The 16,260-nt window shown below is 33.9% G+C and overlaps 2 pseudogenes across 2 annotated transcripts; both read right to left on the reverse strand.

Annotated features, from left to right (window-relative positions):
* Positions 1 to 4,889: 4,889 nt before the first annotated feature.
* On the reverse strand, positions 4,890 to 7,016 carry LOC148933878 (uncharacterized; annotated as a pseudogene). Its single transcript, XR_016135709.1, has 6 exons — positions 6,899 to 7,016; positions 6,401 to 6,612; positions 5,974 to 6,010; positions 5,775 to 5,879; positions 5,500 to 5,546; positions 4,890 to 5,242 (listed from the first exon to the last, which is right to left on the reverse strand). The product of XR_016135709.1 is annotated as an uncharacterized LOC148933878 (transcript).
* A 2,933-nt stretch (positions 7,017 to 9,949) lies between these two features.
* Positions 9,950 to 11,573, reverse strand: LOC125198377 (putative serine carboxypeptidase-like 52; annotated as a pseudogene). The gene is made up of 9 exons (XR_016134726.1): positions 11,543 to 11,573; positions 11,343 to 11,444; positions 11,166 to 11,252; positions 10,926 to 11,078; positions 10,781 to 10,850; positions 10,550 to 10,668; positions 10,351 to 10,464; positions 10,214 to 10,274; positions 9,950 to 10,131 (listed from the first exon to the last, which is right to left on the reverse strand). The product of XR_016134726.1 is annotated as a putative serine carboxypeptidase-like 52 (transcript).
* Positions 11,574 to 16,260: the final 4,687 nt, after the last annotated feature.

The raw sequence follows: 16,260 nt of genomic DNA on the forward strand, positions 1-16,260 counted from the left end.
AGTGACATTGCATTCCTGTTCTACTTTTTCTTATTTTGCTACAATAGAAACCCTAAGTAAATTTCTGATTCAATGAACATCGACGCCCAATCGGCTTGATCACTCGACATGATGGCCACACAATTTGTCAAGTTCTGTTCATGTAAAGTTTTTTTAGTCCCATGCCCATAGCCCATTGTCTTGTAGAAAATAGAATTATGGTATGAATGGAGCGTGAGGAAAATATGTTGTACTAATAATATATGAATGTGATATTTAAAATGTTTGGAATCGTGCTTCGTCAAAGGGTATTGATCAAGAGTAAAAGCGACGAAACATTTAATTTTGTGAAATTAAATGATTTAGTGTCGCTCTACTCTGAAAATAGATGTATATTTATTTTCACTAAGTCGATTCCCAATATGTGAAAAATAATGCCTTGTATGAGAAGTCCAATGTATTAATTAATAGTGTATTAACTATCTCATATTCGAGAAGAGAACCATATATAAGATGTACTCCCTCTGTCCGTCATTAGGACTCCCGGTTTATTATTTTAGTATGTTCATCATTAAGAATCTCGGTTCACTTTTACTGTAAATGGTAGGTACAACTCACTTTCCACTAACTCATTTCACTCACATTCTATTACTAATACTCCCTCCGTCCCACAATAAGAGTGACACTTTGCTATTTTGGTCCGTCTCACAATAAGAGTCACACTTCATTATTGTCATAAATGTTAAGTATGTCTCACATTCCACTAACTCACTTCACTCACATTTTATTATAAAACCAATATAAAAAAGTGGGTCTCATATTCCACTAACTTTTTTAATCCACTATACTTTACATTTTTTAAAACTCGTGCCCATAATAAGAGTGACTCCTATTTTGGGATGGTGGGAGTATATAAAAATGGGTTGCACATTTCATCATCTTTTCCCACCTATCATTTTTTAAAATCCATGCCGAAAAAAATAAATATACTGAAAGAATTAAGAATATAGTGTATAAAACTAGTACATAAGTGAGATGTTGTCGGGCCTGTGCTTTGAGTGGGCTTGGGCCCATGCCGATCCTAGGTTTGTAAAAATGCCCAACTGGAGCCCAATTAACCTTCTTAGCTAAGCCCAAACCCGCTCCATTTCATTGGTCAGCCGAGCCTGGGCAGGATGGCCGACCCAATAAATAGGAAGACATTTTATGCATTCCATACAACAATACAAAATAGAACATCTGCATTCACAAAGCATTAGCTCTCTCTCTAATTTGTCTTATCCGTTAAGCTCTGTCCTTTCCATCATCTAGTTCGCCAGAGTTTGTATAAACCGCGGTTTGCAATGAACAAGACGAAGTCGTTTTATCCTTGGAGACGACACGCCAAACTGGGAGCACTATCAGAGCGTATCTCGTCTTGCACAAGAGGACTCCTTGACTCGGGTTGATCAGTTTACTCGTTTCCAGTTTTGTTTCTAATTTAGCTTAACTGGTCTTGTTCAGCTTGATCAATTTGTTTCCTTAGTGCATGTTCGGTTGGTGACACTAAATAATCATAGATATAGTATGAGATAGGTTAGGATGGGCCTTATCCAAGATTAAACTAATATTGGATTAAGGATTGATGTTTGGTAAACAAGATATTAGATTTTTTTTTTTTTTTTTGGGGTTACAAGATTATATTCAAGATAGTTTTTTTATCCAATATAAAAGGTTGGATTGATAAGGTTATTATATTTATATCTCGCAAAAATTTTTAAAAAAATTAAAATTAATGAATCTTAATTATGTACGTGTGACCAAAATATTACGTCTACTCTATCAATTAATTTTATATTTTTGATTTCACCATTTCGATTAAACTTCATCAAGATTACATATAAAATTAATAAAAATAGTCTCCACTTAATTGTTCTTTTCAAATATTGTAGATATTATCAAATAATAAAAATTATGGAGGTTGGGTGATAGAACGTGAGGTTCTATCGATGCAAAAAGAGCACGCGTACGACAGAGATTGATCGGAAAATATGATAAACACACCTAGTTGAAGTTCTAGGGTTTTGGAACAAGAATGAGAAAAGAAGTATTTTATTTCTTAATTCTCAATGAATCAAAATGATAGGAAATTCTATAATTTATAGAATTCTAAATCCTAAAGCCTATCTTGCTAAGCAAGCAAAATATATTAAAAAGATTACAAAAGATATGCAAAATCAAATCAAATACTATTAAAAGATACTTTGGATATTGAGAGAGATTTGGACGCGATCTTGAGCGTGATTTGGATTCTGCCCTATCAACTCTCCCCCGGTTGAAATACACCTTGTCCTCAAGGTGGAAAATCTGAATTGCAATAGTATGTCCACGGAAATCACCAAGCCGCTGCCGAAGCCTCTGTAAGCTCCAATCAGCATCTGCCCTAAATGAGAACAGTAAATTATGGCATGAAGGCTTCTCGGGCTCATAATAACATCAATATCATCCGACTCAAATATTCCTGGATCAAATATGCGAACTCCTTCTTCTCCACTAAATTGAAGAGTATCACGGCTATCGACGCCATCAAGTAAAACCTCAACCAAGTGCCCATATTTGTTGCTTGAATAGTACCAAGGTGCACGAACAATAATTGAACAGAATTGATACTAATTAGAAGCAAAAGCAACAGTGTAGTATGGATCAAGAAGACCCGCTGCATCACCGGAAAACCCTCGTTTAGTTCGTGGCACACACTTCAATCCACCGTTGTTGCTGGAATCGACGTCATTATTTTTCTCCATAGCAATGATCTCAGTTGGTTGTACAGAATCAAACGGGCCATTGAAAATAACATCTCAACCTTCACAACAATATTTTCTGACTCCAATACAATATTAGGAACAAAAACTCCCGCTTCATGAGGTGAGTCCCTGCTATTTGCATCAAAACTTTCTCGATCCATGAGCGGCGGTGGCGGCTCCGTGCTGATAATATCCTGCACTTGCACCGGCGACATCGTGTTGTGGACGTGCTGGCGGTCATCACGGGATGTATATGTTGGTGGAGGGGAGGCTCCTTGCACGCCAGCCAAGGTTTAGCAGGGCTGCTGTAGGGCTGGAAGACGTTCTATGTACTCATTATGTGAATCGGGCTACTAAAAATTCGTCCCAACCTTTGCCTTTATTGTTTTCCTCCCAGTACGCCATCCACTCTGATGCCGGATGATCAAACAAGTATTGCGTCAGGTACAAACGATCATGGAGCGGCATGTACTGATGATTGTAGTAGGTTTGGATTTTGTGAATCCAATCTCGGGCATTGTCGCCCTCAAAGCGAGGGGGATCGAAGCGAAGGCGTGGTAAGACCTCAGGTGCAACGCCAAGAGGTGCCTGCGTGAGCGATGGCGGAATTTGCCATCCCCGTGTCGTGGTTGCAGCTGCTGGTGGGTCAGGCGGCTCCTTTTGCGTCGGAGAGATGGCAGCCAATTTGGCCAGGTTTTCCTCAATTCTTTTGTTGAACACATTTTGTTGTCGTGCGAAGGCCTCCAACTCAAGCTCTTGTGTCAACAATTCCTCGTCCTGCTTGGCGAATCGGATGTTCATATCGAACAACATCTGACCGATGTCGTTGAGGGAATATGTTTGTGGTTGCGGTGGCATTTTGCGCTTGGCGGTGGTCGCGGCCATGGAAGGAGTACGGATTTGAGAGAGTTGTTGTGGCGGGGCTGCCAGATCTGGACGACGACTCAGCAACGGAGGAGATGCTCGAGCAGCGAGTGCAATGCGGAGAAACGTGGGTGGTGACTGCTGTACGGCGGCGAGACCGGCTGACGCTGACTCCACAGCGATGGCGGTGGGACCTGGCTGGTATGGACTGTGGTGTAAGGCTCGGCTATTGGATTGTGGAGCGTGAGTTTTTTGGTCTTGGAGATTTGAGGTTTTAGAGAGGTTGAGGAAGATGGAAAACAACCGTGAGTGAGGCTGAGGGATGGAGGAAGAGTAAATCAATGGAAGCACCAATTGATAGAACGTGAGGTTCTATCGATGCAAAAAGAGCACGCGTACGACAAGATTGATCGGAAAATATGATAAACACACCTATATTTCTCCTTTTATTTTTCATTATTTATACATTAAAAATTGTCGCAAACCAAAAATGCCTCGTGGAACAAAGTGAATAATATTTATTTTCATAGATTATTAAATAACTTGTAGAACTAGAACTAACCCGCACCCGTTTAACATATCACCCACGCACCACAACCATTGTTCGAGGAAGGTGTGTTCTCACTTCTCAGCAATGACTTCACTACAAAAATCTCGCGATTTAGCAACGGAAAATTCCGCTGCTAAATGACTAAATTCCGTTGCTAAATCAGATTAGCAGCGGATTAGTAGCGGATATTGTCCGCCGCTAAAGACCTCGCTGCCAAATCACTTGTAGCGTACAAAGTCCGCTATAAGACCTAGCAACGGATTTCCAACAGACGAAATCCGCTACTAACTGTTGAAATCAAAACAGAAACGAAAATGAATCAAGTTTAGCAACAGATATATTCGTTGCTAGTACTAGCGGATCAGTAGCAGAATTTCATTAGTAAGAGATTAGCAACGGATATATTCCGCTACTGTAGTTTTTTTTTTTATTTATTTATATTTTACTTCAGTTGCTATTCCGTTGCAAACTTTAAATTTATATTACGGATCAATTATTTTATTGTTTGCCCAGTTTCGACAACCTGTTTACTACAAACCAACATCTCAACAAATAAATAACAACAATTCTTTGTAGCAAAAAATAATAATAGATAAACTAATAAGTATTTTTCAAATTACATAAAGTTCGATATTGTCATAACTTTAAAATATAGATAATAATGAATCTCAAAAAGGTCAAACTCATAATTCTTCATAATCATGACTAGAGACTGAACAACTGAATAACTCGAGTTATGGGACTGTTGGGACATGAACTGCGCCTTGGCTTCTCCCTCAAACGACATCCTAAAACTATCAACATTCTGTGGTTGGTGATTTGATCTCCCGGGCTTGTCCATACTACGCCTTGGCTTCTCCCTCCTGTCGCTGCTCTTCCTCGGAGCATCAAAAATATCTATGCTCTTCCTCGTGCTCGTTCCGTGCTATGGAGATCGCTCCACTGTTGCCACAAACTTCTTGAGATGTTTGATGTATTCAGTGGTCCCTCCTTTGATCCACAATCTCTTTGCAGAGTTCTCACAACTGATCACTGTGTGAAAGGTTAACCACTTTATCTGCAGTTCCTTGACAACAAACCATCACAAGATCATTTATGTTGCAAAGAAACACTTAAATGGGGGGTATAAACTAGACTCTAGCATGCAATTCATGAAAACTAGTACACAGCATAGCACATTCATAACAAATAGGCAAGGAAGACTTGAGAAATATTGAGTTACGTCAAAATAAGCAAGAAGCATCCAACACAGATATAGTATTAATACCTCATCTTCAACATAAGAGTTTCTAAAGTTACGAATAGAAAAATACTGATACTTACATGAATAATGAGGACAGTTGATTTAGCAGGATGGACTTTTCGATGTTCTACAGCAAGAGACAACGCAACAACAATACATTAATTCAACACAATTGAAAGCAAGAAATTTGCATCTTAATTTCACATTATGGGGAAGATATAACCTTGTAGATGTCGAACCAATAAGTTTTTTTGACAAAATACATGACTCTCACACCAGAGAGTATAGGACTATGCAAAACAACAACTCGTACACTAGGCAAACAAGTTGCTGGATCTAAAGTGGGGCCACTTACCACAGATTGACTGTATAAGATAACATCTTCCTGCTTGGTGCCATAGTTCTCCTCCAAACACTTGAAAGCAGCTTCAATAACCGCATTTGTATTATGCTCACTGGGCTACAAACAAAAACCAACATAACCATCTTTTTCACAGTTACAGTATATGCTCCAAGAGAAAGATCCAACAAAAAGCATCAGATCTAGCACTCACTGTCCCAGTCGACTGCCCATATCCAGAGTAGTCATACCTGATCATATTCAAAGAAGCTTCACAAAGTTATTCTTTTCTACAATATGTGACACACACCCAAACACACACTCACATGTGAATATATGAGTTCACAGATTGTACAAACTATTCTATAATTTATCACTAGATGTAGCAGTAGCAAAGCACACAATTCCTATGGTAAAAATTCAATCTCGAGAAATTTTCTTACTTTCAAAGGTTTCCAAATTATAATGATGAGCATGAACCTAGAGCACGAAACTCAGAATCCAAATAAAGTAAAAGAGTTTTAGCATAATGTGAACGGAAAATCGCATCTGCTTAATCAATTTTATATGCTTTTCTGCGAACCAAATTCATTCAAAAACTGCTAGAATTGACCGATTGAAGACGAAAAAAGCATATGTACCCAAGGAGATTGACGCACATATGAATGTTGAGCTCGATGAAGAGCTCGTACTTCTGTCTGAGTCGGCAGCATTGCCATGGGAGTAGAGAAGCGTGGAGGTAGCCATGGGTGTCGCACGTAGACCACCACAATCTCCGAGCCCTGCCGCGTGGGGAGGCGCATGACCACCACTTTCTGTTGTATAAATCCTAATGTACTCTTAGGATGGCTTTCTAAATATCATCAAAAACATCACTCTGGTTAATCAAAATCTGATATCAGTAACAAATAATAATCCTAATAAAGCAAAATTGCCAACTAAACAAAAATTCCCCATTAGAATTGATCCAACATAAACTAGAACCATTTAGCCATACACGCTAGAATTGGTGCTCCTCTTTCATCCTATTCAATATATGAGGGAACACCACACCCACAAGCAAGTAACTGAACAGGCAAAATTTAGATTAGGCAAAATTAAGATGTGCACTGTGGGATAGAGAGAGAGAGAGAGAGAACCGTGGGAGGAGAAGCAGGGACGGTCGTCAAGTGTCGAGGTAGGCGGCCGTCGATGGAGGCGGCGACGGCGTCGAGAGAGGCTGTGGCGTCGAAGCGGCGTGGGAGTTAAGGGTTGAATCGTGCGTTGTGGTGTGTGAGTTGAGTGAAAGTAATTAATAATTAATAATCCAATTATATGGAGTACCACTTAAAAAATTTATTTGCACCCATCTTCTATCACGTAATTGACTATCAATAATTAACATAAAAAAATAATTTTAGTTGCAGCTCCAAAAAAAATCAGATAATTAAATGACATAAAAATTATAAAAACAATATTTTAATTAAAAATTGTATATTTATTTTAATAAGTTTGAAATAATGTGAAAAATTATTATGAATTTACTATGTCACTTCTTTTGTATTGCTATTAACTAATAACAAAACTAGGGGAGTGTTATATTGCTAACTCAATGCTTAATTGCTAACTACAACTCAATAATAGTCATTAGATATTCAAATTAAAGGCCTATATCATCAACCACAAAATGTCAATACGATCAACAAAAAACGTCAATAAGGCTATAAGATTAATTCCAATAAAAATCAATAGGGGTATTAATGTCAAGTTAGTTATAACTAACTTTTAAAAGAAATCCCAACACTTTAAATTCATATAACATATATCAAATTAAAGAAAATTTTATAAGGATTCCAACGATATACTACATGCATATGTTCCGACGTTAAAATTTGAAAAAAAAATCTAGAATTTTCGTATTTTTCGTACACAGGTTAATGTCAATGCAGCTAAGATAATATGTCAATATAAAGCATATACAATGTCAATCCTAAATTTGTGTTGACATTCTCAAAGCATTGTGTTGATATTTTCGAAACACAATATTGACATTTTCATCCAAAACCCTAATTTGGCGTTTTTTTTATCTTTTTCGATTTAATTAATAAAAACGAAAATTACACGTGGCAAATTATAGACCACACGTTTTTTAAAATCATGTGGCCTTAAATTAGTTGTAGTTAGCAATTGATCACTCCCCAACAAAACTAATACATAAATAATTCAATTAAATTTAAAATTTAGGGATATTATGTACGAATACAGTTTATGTACATTTATATTTATTTGGATAACGATAAACATGCATAAATTGTACATACATTGTCGAACATTTTCAACATTATACATTGAAATAAAATTTAAAAATATGAAGTAAATTAAAATAAATTACATACTAATCATTCTATAATAATTTAAGAAAATATTAAATTTGAAATTAAATATCTTCAAATTTAAAAAAAAAATATTGTTTTAATTAAAAATTGTACTCCTTCTGTTCCATGATAGTTGAGTCATTTTTATACTTTAGTATGCTCCAAGGGCTATCAGATCGTGCGTGTTGGGTCGTTATCGTGTCAACCCATTATCGACACAACCCAATCGTGTCCAAGCTCAACCCAACCCAAAATCATCGGGTTCTTATGTGTCCCAACCCAGCGGGTTCGTGCGTATTATCATGTAAAAATAAAAAAGTCAACTCTCTGTTAATGATAGTAAGTTAGCTTGACACAATACGATAACGACTAAAACATGATGTTATTATACGATATAAACTTGATATTACATGATAAAATAAAAAAATACCAAATTAAAATAATTATTTTCTTAATCAAAATAATGAAATTAAATTATAGTAATATTAAATCTATATAATAAAATTAAATAATTAAAAATATTATTTTTTAATAAAATCTAAGCATAATATTTTCTTAAAATTTATAGAAAAATTAATTAATATTTTTAATTAATAAAATGAAAGTATAATATTTTTTAATTAATTAAAATTAAAGTATAATATTTTTAATCAACAAAAATAACTAGAAATTAAAGTTTAATAATTTTTTAATTAATAAAAATAATTTTTTTTCTTAACGTGTAACCCAAACCCGACCCAAACACGACCCGACCCAACCCGTTATCTTCGTGTTCTTATTGGGTCGACCCTATAAGGACCCAAATCCTGAACGTGCGTGTTCGTGTCGTGTTAATTTCGTGCGGGTCCGTGTCGTCGTATCGTGTCGTATCAAAAATTGCCTGCCATCCATAGTAGAGTAATTTTTCTTTTTAGCAAAAAGCAACATATTTTCCGTCTTCTATTTTATTCCCTCTCTTACTTTATTCTCTCTGCATTTTCTCTTTCCAATTTTATCATCTTTTCATTTAATATATTTAATATTTATTTTTTATTAATCTTTGTGCAAAAAAAAAATGACTCAACTACTGCGAAATGGAGGGATTATATTTATTTTGGATCAAACTCAAAATAACGTGAGAATTTGTTTAAAATTTCCTATATCATATTTTTGTATTGCTATTAACTAATAACAAAATTAAATAAAAAATACTGCGAAATGGAGGGATTATATTTATTTTGGATCAAACTCAAAATCACGTGAGAATTTGTTTAAAATTTCCTATATCATATTTTTTGTATTGCTATTAACTAATAACAAAATTAAATAAAAAATAATAAGTAAAATTCTAGCCGCAGAATAGTAACGGACATTTTTATTCCGCTATTAACTACTAACGGATACGAATCCGTTGCTAAATTTATTTATTTTTATAATTTCTTTTGTTTAATTTTGTAATAATTAATAGTAGCGGATATATCTGCTACTATTTGCTAGCGAATATGAATCCGTCGCTATATTTATTTAATTTTGTAATTTAGATTTTTATTAATAAAGAAATAATTATTAGTAGCGGATATGCCTCCTACTAATTACTAGCGGACTGGATCCGTTACTAAATTCGTCCCTAAATATGGCGCACTATTATGCCGCCAAATTTTATTGAAAATCTGCTACAAATTCCCTTACTAACTTTTGCAACGGATATTTCGTTACAAATCCGCTACTAATAGTGACGGATGTTTATCCGCTGCTAAATCGCGAGATTTTTGTAGTGATATACGTTGTCAATGCCGCTATGCTTTTTAGAAACATGATACACATAAAAGTGGTGGTAATGGGTACAAAGATTAAAAAAAAAAAAAACCAATACTACACAAATGAATACAAAATTCCAAGTGCTTTAATCCAAGCAAAAATGGTAAATTATTACATAAATGAAGATGAGAGAGATTTTAGAGTGGGAAGAGAGACAACCATCTTTTTAACATTTCCAAACACTCTCTAGGCTTGTATTCTGGTGCTGTATGCCCTGCCCCCTGCATATATGCATTGCAACCATCCACATATTTTCTTTCATTTCAAATTAAATACTAAAAATAAATTACATCTTTAACTTGCCTTGATTGTAGCAAACATGAGGTAAGCTTCCTTGATCTTACTCTTGTATAGCTCAGTGTATCTGCAAATCACATAACACAATGTTGAGCAATGAGATATTTGCTTCAATCATTAGTTGCTACAGCAGAAAAATTCACCCTGCAACTTGACCATCGACGGTCCACGCCCTCCACTCATCATTCACAGACAAATTCAGTTGGCGGATCCATTTCAACGTGGCCATGTAAGGTATATTAATGTCATGATCACCGCTGAAACAAAGAGGCGTATAGCTTCACTAACAATGTCAAAAAATATACGTGAGTATTAAGACTGTGGAATCAGATTTAATTTCACCTATACACCAAGGCTTGGAAGCCTCTGTCACTCAGATTTTGATGATACTCGACAACACTTTCTATGTCATTTTCGTAGCTCAAGCTCAGGTTACATCTAATCCAATCAGGTACTGTTCCCTGATTGATTGATTGATTAACTTTTGAGCACAACAACACCTTAATAATGTGAGCACAACACCACCTTAATAATGTGTTGTTATAGTCAAATTCAAAAAGTTGGTTCATGTACCTCTCTGATGTGCAGAGCTTCTCTCACAGTCGTCATTAGCCCACACATAGGAGGTCGCATATCTCATATACTGCAAAACATGGCAGCTTTGGGTTAAGCTCGATGATGACATGGAGACAATGTGATAGGCAGAGTGGAGTTATACGCGGCATGTTAGTTTACTTCCGCTGGAGAGGGAGAGGATGTCGATTGGATCGTCTAATTGAGACGGTTGGAACTTTCTAGAACCACTTGGTTTTGGTGATAGGAATTTGCATTTTGGCTCTAGAATATGACCATCGTTGATAAGCTTGATGCACTGCACTTGATTAAAAGGCCATCACCATTGTCTAAAACATCAAAATCAATTGACATATGCCAAGAATATATCATTAGTAATTTATACCTGATTGATACTATAAAGAGCAAATGAACATTCAATGTTATGTGGATCTGGATTCTCATACTCTCCGTTACAGCTGACTCTTGCTCGCTGAAATCATTATTCAAGATATGGAAGACCAAGCAAAGGGCAAAAAGACTATAACACTAGTTTAAATTCGCAAATAGACAACGAAAGCACCTCAAATTGTTTGTCTGAAATGAGTGCCACTCTGTGAGCATAAGGTATCTTTTCATTCGTATCCTGAGCTTCATATGTTAGTGAATTCCCAATAATATAGCCCTGTTCCCATTCCACAAAATAGCTATCTTCTTAGGCATAGAGAACCAATGTCAAGAAAACAAATAAGAAGAAAATAAGATTTTAAGAACTGCCATTACTTTGAGAGACATTATAGGCTCTAGTCCAACTTCATTTTTATCCCCTACATTTAATCTAAAATTTTTTTTGGTTCTCTACATTAAGTTTGTGATCTTTTGGTCTCAAATAATATGTTTTAGTCCAAACTTAACTTTTTCCGCTTAAAATTACGCTCAAATGTGTTTGACCAAATTAATAACTTAATTATAAAAAAATTAACATAATTAACTTAATTAATTTAATATTAAAATTGATAAATATTTTTTTACTTAAAATAATAATTGATTATTATTAAACAAAAATTTACTTAGTTAAAGAATTGACTTCATTATAATCTAATTAACTTAATCAATTATTATTCTAAATTAAAATATAAAAACTACCTCTTACTTAATGAAAAAAACATTTACGGGACTTCACCCAAAAATAACATGGAACATTGATTGATATTTGGGGATGGATCGAAAAAAGTATGGTCGCGTAAATGTTAATTTTATATTGAAAATATCATAAAATATTGTTTGCTTTTTGAGGATGGTCGAAGAGAAGCATGGTCCCGTAAATGATAATTTTATTTTATATAAAGTCCCGTAAATGTTACTCCCTCCATCCCAAGGTATTAGACCAACTTTCCTTTTTGAGATGTCCCAACATATTAGACTCATTTCCTTTTTTTACAAAAAGCATCTATCTTATTTTATTCTCCACCTACTTTTTTCTCTCTTATCTCTCCTATTTTTTCCATCTCTCATACTTTACTCTCTCCACTTTAACTATTTAAATATCAATTCCTTAAATCATGTGCCCAAAAGAAGTGAGTCTAATACTCCGGGACGGCGGGAGTAGTATTTTCATAAAATAAGAGACAGCTATCTCTTACTTAGAAACAAATAAGTCAATTTTTATTTTAAATAGTTTTTTAATTTTAATTCATTTTTATTTTTTAAGTAAAAAATATTTTATAAATTTTTATATTAAATTAATTAGGTTGATTAGATTATAATTAAGTCATTAATTTGGTCAAACATGTTTGACCATTAGTTTTAACGAAAAAGGGTTAAGTTTGGACCAAAACATATTGTTTGGGACCAAAAGGTCACAAACTTAATGTAGGGGACCAAAAATGGACTTTAATCTAAAATTAACTACTTATAATTTTTAATTATTAAATTAAATAATATATTAAATCATATAAAAGTACAAAAGTAATTTAGGTAAAATTGTAAACATTTAGATCCCATAAATATTTTAAATTTATATTTTGATATACAAGTAACAAGATGCAATAAAGATCACATAAAATAAGTACTGTATAGTATTCCCTCCGTCCCATAATAGATGTTATACTTTTATTTTTAGTTTGTCCCACAAAAGATATTATATTTTCTTTTTATAAAAAAAACTCTCTCATATTAATATAAATATACTATTTTCTCTCTCCACCTAATACACAAAACAACATCTCCAAAAATCTCATACCATTCAAGTATGTCATCTATTATGGGACGGATGAAGTAATAAATAACTAATATTAAAAATATTATTTAACTAAAAAATAAGTATTAAGTATAACAATATAATATACTCCCTCCGTCCCCCATTAATAGTTACACTTTCGTTTCTGCACTCGTTCTATAAAAATAATAATAAATATTTAAAGTGGAGAAATGGTAAAATAAGAGAGAGAATAATGTAGAGAAAAGTTGACATACTTGGATTTTACATGGTTTTAGAGGGTGGTTTTGTATGAATTTGAGCATATTTCGTCTATTATTAGGCGTGTTTATATCTAGTTCTCTATTATGTTGGTATGTTGACCATTTTGTTAAGAATGTGTAGAAAAAGGTACAAAATATGTGGATGTGCAGCAACCTTGGTTTGAGACAATATTTACTGGAGATTTTGAAGTCCAATCAGCCCCTAATGCATATCAATCTCTTCGTCTTCGAAATAGCTTCGCGTGGGTATCTCGCACGCCTCAATCGGAGTTCGCTAAAAGAAATTATGGACGTTATAAAAACACTACGCTGTCTAGAAAATCTCACGCGGCCGGGTGAATTATTACCCTATAATTCCACCCGGCTGGGTGGCATTCTTAAGCCTGCGAGAGTCCAGAAACTTTCAACCGGCCGGGTGAATTTCCAGTGGATTAATTCCACCCGGCCGGGTCCGTCATTTTGGCGTTTTTTAGAGCTAAAACACAATTTTTTGAAGAGAAAAGAAGGAAAAATTAGGTCAATTCTAGACATTCTCGACAAGCGAAAAAACACACGCTCTCTCTTTGTGAAGAACTCTTTGAAGAAGATTGAAGATTCAAGCTTCAATTCATCCGCCAATTGCGATTCGCATCATGATTTCCACTGTTTTTCATAGTTTCTTTTTGTTATCTTCCACAAATATGAGTAGCTAAACTTTTCATGTCGAATTCTTGGTGAAGATGCATTGATTCATAGTTTTAATCCAATTGACTTCGTTTTTATCTTGCTCTTGCAATTGTTTGAATTATTCTTGTGCTTGTTCCTAACAATTACTTGATCACCAATTGGGGGTGTAGGGTTTCTTAGAGTAATCGAGAGATGAAATATTTAACCTTGAAAGAAGAATAATTCACACCTTAATTCAATAAAACTCGGGAGAGTTGAGGTTTTGAGTGGGATCTTTAATCTAATCGAACTATTAGGAGTTAGGTCTAAGAATTAGAAGGAGACTTCAATTATTACACCCAATCTACGGATTTCTCACCTCGGGAGGGGGTTTATCTATATTTGTGATTGATTCAACAATTCTGGAGACTTTAAATGGTAAATAGGTTTTTAGGCTATGAGTTGTGAATCGGATCCTTGAATTCTGCATATTTCTCTATCATTTTCTACAACTTGCTTAATTGTTTTCTTGTTTAAGTGCTTTATTTTAATCTCTGATTTTATGTGTTTTTAGTAGTTGTTAGTTTAAAACCAAAATTCTCGATTGTCTGGATAGTAGTTGAAATTTGTTCGTGGTACTTGGGTTTACACTAAATTGTCTCTGTGGGATACGATATACTCTTGCTTGCTATTTGCTACGATAACCCCGTACACTTGCGGGTATTATTTGGATAAAATAAAGTTGAGTCAAAAGTCTTCTCTACATCATTCTCTCTCTTACTTTACCATTTCTCCACTTTAAATATTTATTATCATTTTTATAAAAGAATGCAGAAACGGAAGTGTGACTCCTAATGAGGGACGAGAGAATAAAAAACTATAGATTCATAAGTATTTTATGGTTTGATTTGATAATAAGAAGCGATATGAATTGATAAAATAAAAAAAGAAAGGTTAGGAGAAGAAAAAATGCTCTTAATGAGGCTTGATCCACAGACTTCTCAATTAAAAGACAAACGACTCAACCACGTGCTTACTAACTTTAATACAATATTTATCGAAAATCCTTATTTTTCTATCAATGGAGGGGTCGATTTCCTATTTATGGCTTGAACCTAAGCGATATTTAGGCTTTTCGGACGGCCAGGGAGAGGGCAGAAACCCCTCCCCCCCTAGAATCCACCAGTGTTATACGTGTACTCCAAGTATACCAATAAAATATGTTTAATACTCATTCTGTTCCATAAAAATAAAGACTATATTTATTTAAGTCTGTCCCAAAAAAATTGGTAGTTTTTATTTTTAGTAACTTCTTTCTCACTAATGATTGCCCCATTTTCCACTAATAATACTTCAATTACATTTATTTTTGTATATCTCTTTATTTTTATAGATATGTGTGAGTACAAAAAATTCCAGCTCAAGTTAATTAATATTTTTTTAATAATTAATTAGTTTTTACATCTATTATATTATCAATATTTATTCAATCCAATTATATACTCCCTCCGTCCAAAATAAGTGACTTGTATTCCTTTTTGGGGTGTCCCACTATAAGTGACCTATTTCCATTTTTAGCAAAAAGTCATCTCTCTTACTTTATTCTCTCTTCTCTCTTCTCTCCTCTATTTTTCTCTCTCTCATACTTTACTCTCTCCACTTTAACTTATTTAAATACCATTCTTTAAATCCCGTGCCCAAAAGAAGTAGATCACTTATCTTGGGATGGAGGGAGTATTTTTTAATAATTTTATAATGACCATTCGACCATTTCATTTTATATATATTTTTTATATTATTATTCGTATTAATAGAAAATATTATTAATGCAAAATTTATATAAAAACATAAAAAATGACAAACTAAAAATATAAACAAATAAACAAAAACACTAAATTACCAAAATTGGAATATTAAATTAAAGAAACATAATTAATACTAAAAATTAAAGAAATAACAAATGGTAGAATGTAAGAAGGATTATGTGCTGAAAAAAAAAAAGATTTTTTCGTCCATTTTGGCCCATCTATTAAACTTAGACTTTTTTATTAGAAAAAATTTCTCTTTCTAAACAGATGAGATTTATACATTATCTATAAATAATACTCCTTCCGTCTCATAATATATGTCACACTTTATCCTTTTTAATTTGTTCCAAAAAAAATGTCATATTTTTATTTTTGGAAAATATTATCTCTCACGTTAATATAAAAATTATTTTTTTCTCTCCATTTAACACACAAAACAAAATATTCTAAAATCCCGTGTCGTCCCACAAGTGTGATAATTTTTTTTATAGGACGACGGAAGTAGTACTTTAATAAAAAAAAAATTATCTCTTTTCTTACTTTACCAATCTGTGTAATAAAATCTAT

The sequence above is a fragment of the Salvia hispanica genome, chromosome 1 (assembly GCF_029641045.1).
Source record: "Salvia hispanica isolate PSC_SH4W2 chromosome 1, Shi_PSC_v1, whole genome shotgun sequence".
NCBI classification, from domain to species: domain Eukaryota; kingdom Viridiplantae; phylum Streptophyta; class Magnoliopsida; order Lamiales; family Lamiaceae; genus Salvia; species Salvia hispanica.